At 37.9% G+C, this 7351-nt stretch overlaps 1 protein-coding gene across 1 annotated transcript in view; it reads right to left on the reverse strand.

Annotated features, from left to right (window-relative positions):
- Nucleotides 1-5488, reverse strand: part of LOC117175907 (cytochrome c-type heme lyase) — a 23903-nt gene extending 18415 nt beyond the window's left edge. Inside the window, exon 1 of the mRNA XM_033365745.1 lies at nt 5412-5488. The gene's annotated coding sequence lies outside the window, so the exon portion shown is untranslated. The remainder of the gene's footprint in view (nt 1-5411) is intronic.
- Nucleotides 5489-7351: the final 1863 nt, after the last annotated feature.

Genomic DNA, 7351 nt, shown 5'->3' on the forward strand with positions numbered 1-7351 from the left:
CCTTAAGGCTGCTAATCCAAGGGCGTGCATACTGGCGAAGGGAGTCAACGTTGTTCCGCTGCTTGAGCTATGTTCCAGAGACCCGATGGCGATAGTCACGGATCTTAAAGGAATAGAAAGGATTGTCATGGGATCGGCTTACTTTCCATATGACAGCGATACCAATCCACCAGTGGAGGAACGTACTCTGGTGGAATACTGCAAGGTGAGGGGTCTTCCTCTTCTGTTGGGTTGCGATGCTAAATCCCATCATACCCTGTGGGGTAGCACGGACATCAACTCAAGAGGTAAAGCCCTATCGGAATACCTAATTACTGCTGATTTAGATATTCTTAATACGGGGAACACCCCAACGTCTCGTAATTTGGTCAGGGAGGAAGTCATAGACTTCGTGTTGGAATCCGCTGTACCCACCGGCCCTAAATGGGTCAGAAATCCAAGAAGAACGGACTGGGATCAGTTTTCGACAGAACTAAGAAGTGCACTCTCAGGGATGCCCAGGTCAATTAGAGACGTGAATACCTTGGAGATGGCGGCCGAGTTTTTCACGGAAACTATCAAATTTACTTATGAAGGTGATTGTCGGCCTTCGAAAGTCCGAAAGGCTGGAGAGAACCACACTGGTGGAGCGCGAAACTTGAAGAGTTTCGCAGGCAAATCAGAGAGAGGTTCAGGTGTGTCAGTTCTGCCAAAACGATGGAAATGTGGACTTCATTTACATCGATGAGGGAAGATTATAGGAGTGCAATACGCAGGGCAAAGCATGAAAGCTGGACCAACTTTTGCACTGATATCGAGAAAGGGGCAGAGGCGGTTCAAGCTGGATAAGCTCCTTTCTCGAAATCCGTATGCTATTCTCGGGAATCTAAAATTTCCCGGCGGGGGATACTCAGAGTCGGACGGGGATACCTTGGCTCACCTGATCAAAGCACATTTTCCGGGTTTCACAAAGTTAGAAGGTGGAGGGACGGTACCTCTGAGGCAATCGAAGTCGCCTGTGGCCCAATTGGGCCTGGAACGACGGCTAGCCAACCAGATTGTGACCCCAGCCAGGGTCAGGTGGGCCCTGAAGTCCTTCAGTCCTTACAAGTCCACCGCCCCGGATGGTATATATCCAGTCCTCTTACAGAGAGCTGGTGAGATCATCATTGGGTCTTTAATGAACTTGCTAGGGCTAGTCTGACGTTGGATTATGTTCCGGCGGCATGAAGGGGTGCGAGAGTAGTCTTTATTGCGAAGGAAGGCAGGAGCTTTCATACTTCACCCAAGGATTTTCGACCCATTAGCCTCACATCCTTCCTACTAAAAACAGTGGAAAGACTCGCGGACAGATATATCCGCGATAAGGTCTGGTCAATTAGTCCTCTTCACAAGCAACAACACGCCTACAGGGCTGGTCATTCAACTGAGACGGCCCTGAGCACTGCAGTTGACCTAATTGAAGGACAACTGAAGCAGAAAGGTCGAGCGATTGGAATCTTCATGGACATCGAAGGAACTTCTGGAGAGGTGATCAGGGCGGCCATGATCGCACACGGGGTGTCCAGTGCAGTCGTGGAATGGACCTGCCACATATCGGCCAATAGTAATCTAACCACGACCAAGGGTGACACAACTTTATGTGGAACCGGAGACTCGGGAAGTCCGCAGGGGGGTGCTCTATCACCCTTGATGTGGTGCCTGGTAGTGGATGAATTGCTTCATCTAATCAAGAGTTAAGGCCTCCACATCATAGGCTATGCGGACGATATACTGGTTATCGTGCGCGGTCAACATCTGGATACGCTTTTCGGAGTAATGCAGCAAGCACTAAGAATAGTTGAATCGTGGTGTAAGAGGACTGGCCTATCAGTCAATTCGAGTAAGACGGAGACAGTTGTGTTCGCCAGAAGGTACAAATTGGGAACCACAGGTACATTGAAATTGGAGGGACAAACAATCGAATCAAAGGGCAAGCCAAATATCAAGGAGTCATTCTAGATAAGAAGCTGTCATGGAACGAGCAATAGGCCATAGGGAATAGCTGGGGCTTGAAATCGGAGACACTTATGTGGATCTACACAGCGATCCTGCGACTCAGACTAACCTATGCGGCAGTCGTCTGGTGGACCAGGGTCGAACTTTCTACTGTGAAGTCCCGACTAGAAAGAATCAGGGGACTGATTCAGAGAGGTATCACTGGTGCCTCGAAGTCAACACCCACGATGGCGCTGGAGGCACTAATAGGTTTGGAGCCCTTCCATCTCACCATAAAAGTCGTGGCCGTGAAGGCGGCCTCGAGACTAAATATGGTAAACGATAGCAGTATCTTGACAGCTATGCGGATAACAATCGTCATCACGAAGAGGCCGACACCGTCAAATCGATTATAATGCAGAAGAACGTTCGTTCTATTTGGATAACTCAAAAGAAATTCCCAGATTTACCAAGCCTCTTAGACAAACCAAAAAAGGGATTTTTCATGTCAGAAATTTTATAATAATCTACATTTTAATAGATCAACTTTGCATGAAGATTTTTTTCATTCACTTTCCTAATTTCTTGAATTAAAATCGAAAGATTCTGAATATAAATAACTGAAGCTACGTATATTTTGAAAAAGTATATAAAATTTAAGTCAAATATTTCAAGTTGAAAAATAAAATAAGAAGTCATATCACAATTAAGTATTTCAGATTGATCAAATCTAAATAAGAAGGATTTAAAATGCAAGACTTAAAAAGAGAAACCATTTTAATGTCGTTATCGTGCCAAAAATCAGGTCTGTGGAAAAACTACGTTTTTTATGATTTTAAGATTTGAAATAATTTATTAGTAATTTGTTATGAAAGCAAAAAGATGATGTTTTACGAAAAAAAGAATTAAACTCACAAAAAATTATTATTTTTACAATAGTTTTTGTAATTAAGTTTTTTTCTTCTTGTCGCTTCTTACTAATTTTTTTAAAACCGGTTGAATTTTAAGTAAAAAGCTAAAGAAATTTTATCTTTTTGCATAATTTTGCATCGTTATGATATAAAGAGATTGAGAAAGTGCATCTCATTATCTCTTTTATTCAATATAAATTTCAATCTAAATCTAAGTTTTGCCGCTTGATGGCTGACAGTAAAAGTAACCAACAAATAAAATCAGTCTTCGAGCCTATTAGTAGAGATTCGGCAAACCGGTTTTCCAAGTTTGACACATTTGCCGTAATTTTGTCTTTCTGTCATGTGGTCAACGTCAAATTAATTTTTTCCATGAATTCTCTAAGTTTGGTATGGATTAATGAATTTAGAGGGATAGAAAATGATAAGAGTACTCAATCGTGAAAGATAGAAAAGCTGATAGAGAAGGATACAAATTTACATTAAAGTGATAAAATGAAATAAAAAAAGATAGAGGTCCACGGTTACGAAAGAATAGATTGACTAAGATATAGAAAAGATAAGAGTCCTTGGTTACGAAAGCTAGTTAAAGAAATCGAAAATTATTGAGATTGGGAATAGGAAACGATAGCGTTTTAGGAATGCAAAGTGACCCATTGAGAGAGATAGAATATTTATATCTTTTCTTATCCCCTAATTCTTATCTTTTTCAATCTGTACTTCCAGCAGAGAAGTACCTTTATTTTAAATTAAAGTAGTCGAAATTCGTGAAATTTGACATATGTAAAATTGAAGGTTTTTGAAATTGATCACTTTAAAATAATAAATCATTAAAAGGATGTTTTTGTTGTAAAGAATTTTAAAATGATCCACGTAAAATTAACTTTGAATGCTTTGAGTGTTCTGAAAATTATTGTTTGATATATTTGAATAATTTTACTAATAGAATATACTAATCTTAAAATACAAATGGAAAAATAATAAATTCTGCTTTTTACATGTTTTATAAATAATGACAAATTTAATCACTGAAGCAGTGTTGTTTCCATATTGATAAAAATATGTTTCAATTTCTTAATGGATGAATACAAAAAATAGGTCAAATATATTTTTTGCACATTCAACGTAAACAAATGATTTGCCTATTTCATTTGTTCAAATACGCGCGAATTTTGGAAATTCAGATTTAAAAAAAATCAATTTACTAGTTACATTACAAAATTTTTTCTATAATAATTCTTATTCTCCACTCAAAGGAATATCATTTTAATCTATGAGTTCATTTCTACCAGGAGTGGCTGACAATTGTTTGACAAGCGATTATTTTCTAGCGAATGAAACGCGAAAAAGTACCATCATCATATTATCATTTCCGAATACTCAACTTTGAATAGCTCTAAGTCATTGAAAATAAATTCTGAAAATTCTGAAAAAATGGTTTCTTCAAACCTTATGGTGAAATTTAGAGCCAAAAATAATCATTTGTTAATAAGTTGTTAACAAAAAGCCAGAGAGGATTCATCTCTGAAACCAAGGAACGTACATAGATGATTCTTGAAGCAAATAACACATTTTTGGCTTCGGATAGTGTTGTATGTATTTTCAATGAGCCACAAGTTGCACTTGAATGTCTAAAAAATTATTTTCTTTATGGAAAAATACAAAAAAATTTACGACAATCGATTCCACCGCATTCTCAGCAGTGCACTTTGCTTGCGCTACTGCTACACGTGCAATACGACCTTCTCTCGTACTCAGACTGTTTACACAGTCCCTAAGTCCTGATGCAAAAAAAGGATACAATTGCCTCAATTATCGTAAAATCTTTTGTATCTTTCCAAAAGGAAAATAATTTTTAAAACATTCAAGTTCAACTTTTTGCTCACAGAAAATACATACAACATTATCAGAAGCAAAAAATGTGTAATTTGCTTCAAGAATCATCTCTCTACGTTCCTTAGTTTCGGAGATGACGCCTCCCTACGTTTTTGCTAACATCTTATTAACAAATGATTATTTTTGTCTCCAAATTTCACCATTGTCCTCAGAAAGGATAAAAGAAGCCATTTTTTTCTTCAGATTTTTCATCATTCATTTTCAGGGACTTAGAGCTATTCAAAGTTGAGTATTTGGAAATGATAATATGATTATGGTACTTTTTCACCTTTCTTTCGCCAGGAGAGAATCGCTAATCATTTGAACATTTTCAAACTCTGTATCACTATTTCCAAAACCTTCTCCTGCGATACGCATATTTTCTCATATTTTTAGAATTTTTTTCTGCTGAGATTTTCAAGAAAATCTATACAAAAGTCGAGGTGCCTATATTTTTTTGAAAGATAGTAGTGTGTAATACGTACATGTCATTTTGTCAATTATGGTTCCATTTGTTTTATTAGCAAGGGCGTTTTACTAACATCTGCGAGTTTTTAACTGTTAGTAATTTTGCATACAAAGAAATCAAATATGGAAAATGAATTATGACTTTAATTGTTCTTTGTTACATTTTATTGCAGATTAATTTAAAGTAGTTTTTTAACAAACCTTTTCCACTATAAGTTCACCAGTCCTCAGTTCACAGACAATGTCTGTGGACATTTCTTAGATATTCTGGAGAATGTATAAGATCATTATGAATAATATACAGGCAAGAATATGACTGATGTGATTTGAGAAAACACCGTTAACTGCAAAATGAACGAAGCCGGTAAGGGATCGTCCACAAATTACGTAAGACGTTTTTCTTTTGTTTATATCGTTGTGTCCTTCTCAACTTTACAGCAATTTTATGCTCGTCTTTATTCAAACAAAAGAAAAACGTCTTACGTAATTTTTGGACAATCCCTAAAATCGAAGAAAACTGTTCGAATCTTTATTTGCGTAGCTAAAAATAAATGCAGTTACGGCGTTTCTCGAATTACAGACGTCTTCTCTCTGGGTTCGACGATTCCGGAGAAAAGTGTAAGCGCGTAACCTCTTGGAAATCACGAACGCTTGAGATCACCGCCCGATAACATATCAACACAAAAAAAAGTGTGCGGATCTGGTAAGAAGCCACACGTATTCCTATGGATTTTGGGGCGCTGAATTCAAATTCGGTATCAAAAATCACCCATCACGTTATGGTTGAGCCATAACCTCAAAAAATGACGAAAAATCATGCACTGAGGCAAATAAATTTCAAAATAATGCCAGTGATGTAAATTTTCACTTCAAAAACATGTCGACAACTTTGAAGGATAACCCCTTGCCTGATATCAACTTATTTAACATAACTTTACCTAACAAAATCTGACCTTACCTAACCTGAATTAACAGAAATTTATTGAACTACACGTAAAGCTTTGGAAGCATATTTTCCCAGTAGCAAATGTGTGCTACATCGAATGGGTCAACTCGAGTCTAACCTAGCCTAACCTAACCTCACGAAACACAATTAAACAGATTGTGTTGCCCCGTTGTGTTTGCGGTACCGTTTCATTCAGTTTCGGCTTAACCTACATAGAGGTTTAACCTGTCCTAACCTAACAAAACCTGACCTAACCTAACCGATTACGCTGGCAACCCTGTTCTTGCGTACTTTCATATTTTGACATTAATAGCAGTAAATGTCTGGAGTTTCGTAACCGCTTGTTGCTAGCATTATTCGTCAGGGTAATTGAAATGGGGTCAATTCTACTTGTAGTTCTAAGTTTCTTCAAATGAGTAATGTGCGTCTAAATTTTTAACCACCTGTACTACAATGAAATGAATTATATTGTGTTACAACGGGAACAGTTAAGTTGTGTTGCGTTAACCAAAATTTCGTTAGGTTCTGTTAAGTTAGATTCATAAGTAGGTTAAGATCGAGTTAACCTATTAAATATAGCACACATTTAAGACATAATTTAAGTCACATTTAAGAAAAGCTTACATAGCTACACGTGTGGTTGAATTTCATTCGGCTAGGTTAGGTGAGGTTTTGTTAGGTTAGGATAGGTTAAACCTCTATGTAGGTTAAGCCGAAGCTGAAGGAAATGGTACCGCAAACACAACGGGACAACACAATAAGCTTATTTGTGTTACGTGAAGTTAAGTTAGGTTAGGTTTTTTTAGGTTAGGATAGGATTGACCTCTTTGCAGGTTAAGCCCAAGCTGATTCAAATGGTACCGCAAACACAACGGGACAACACAATCAGTTTAATTGTGTTTCGTGAGGTTAGGTTAGGTTAGGCTAGGTTAGATATATTTATAGGTTAGGCTCGAGTTGACCCATTTGATGTAGCATACATTTGCTACTGGGAAAATATGCTTCCAGAGCAGTGATCCCAGATCTGAAACGAGATGCGGTCCAACACTATGACAGGGCTACGTCCGTGTCAATATAGTAGGAGACGCTGCATATGACTGAGTTGCGCGCGCAACCCATTTCTCCTCTTCTGAATTTGAAAACTCGAAGATGCACGATTGCCGGCCGGAGCACTTCGTCGATTCTATTTATATAT

This window comes from Belonocnema kinseyi, chromosome 7 (genome assembly GCF_010883055.1).
Source record: "Belonocnema kinseyi isolate 2016_QV_RU_SX_M_011 chromosome 7, B_treatae_v1, whole genome shotgun sequence".
Lineage (NCBI taxonomy): Eukaryota > Metazoa > Arthropoda > Insecta > Hymenoptera > Cynipidae > Belonocnema > Belonocnema kinseyi.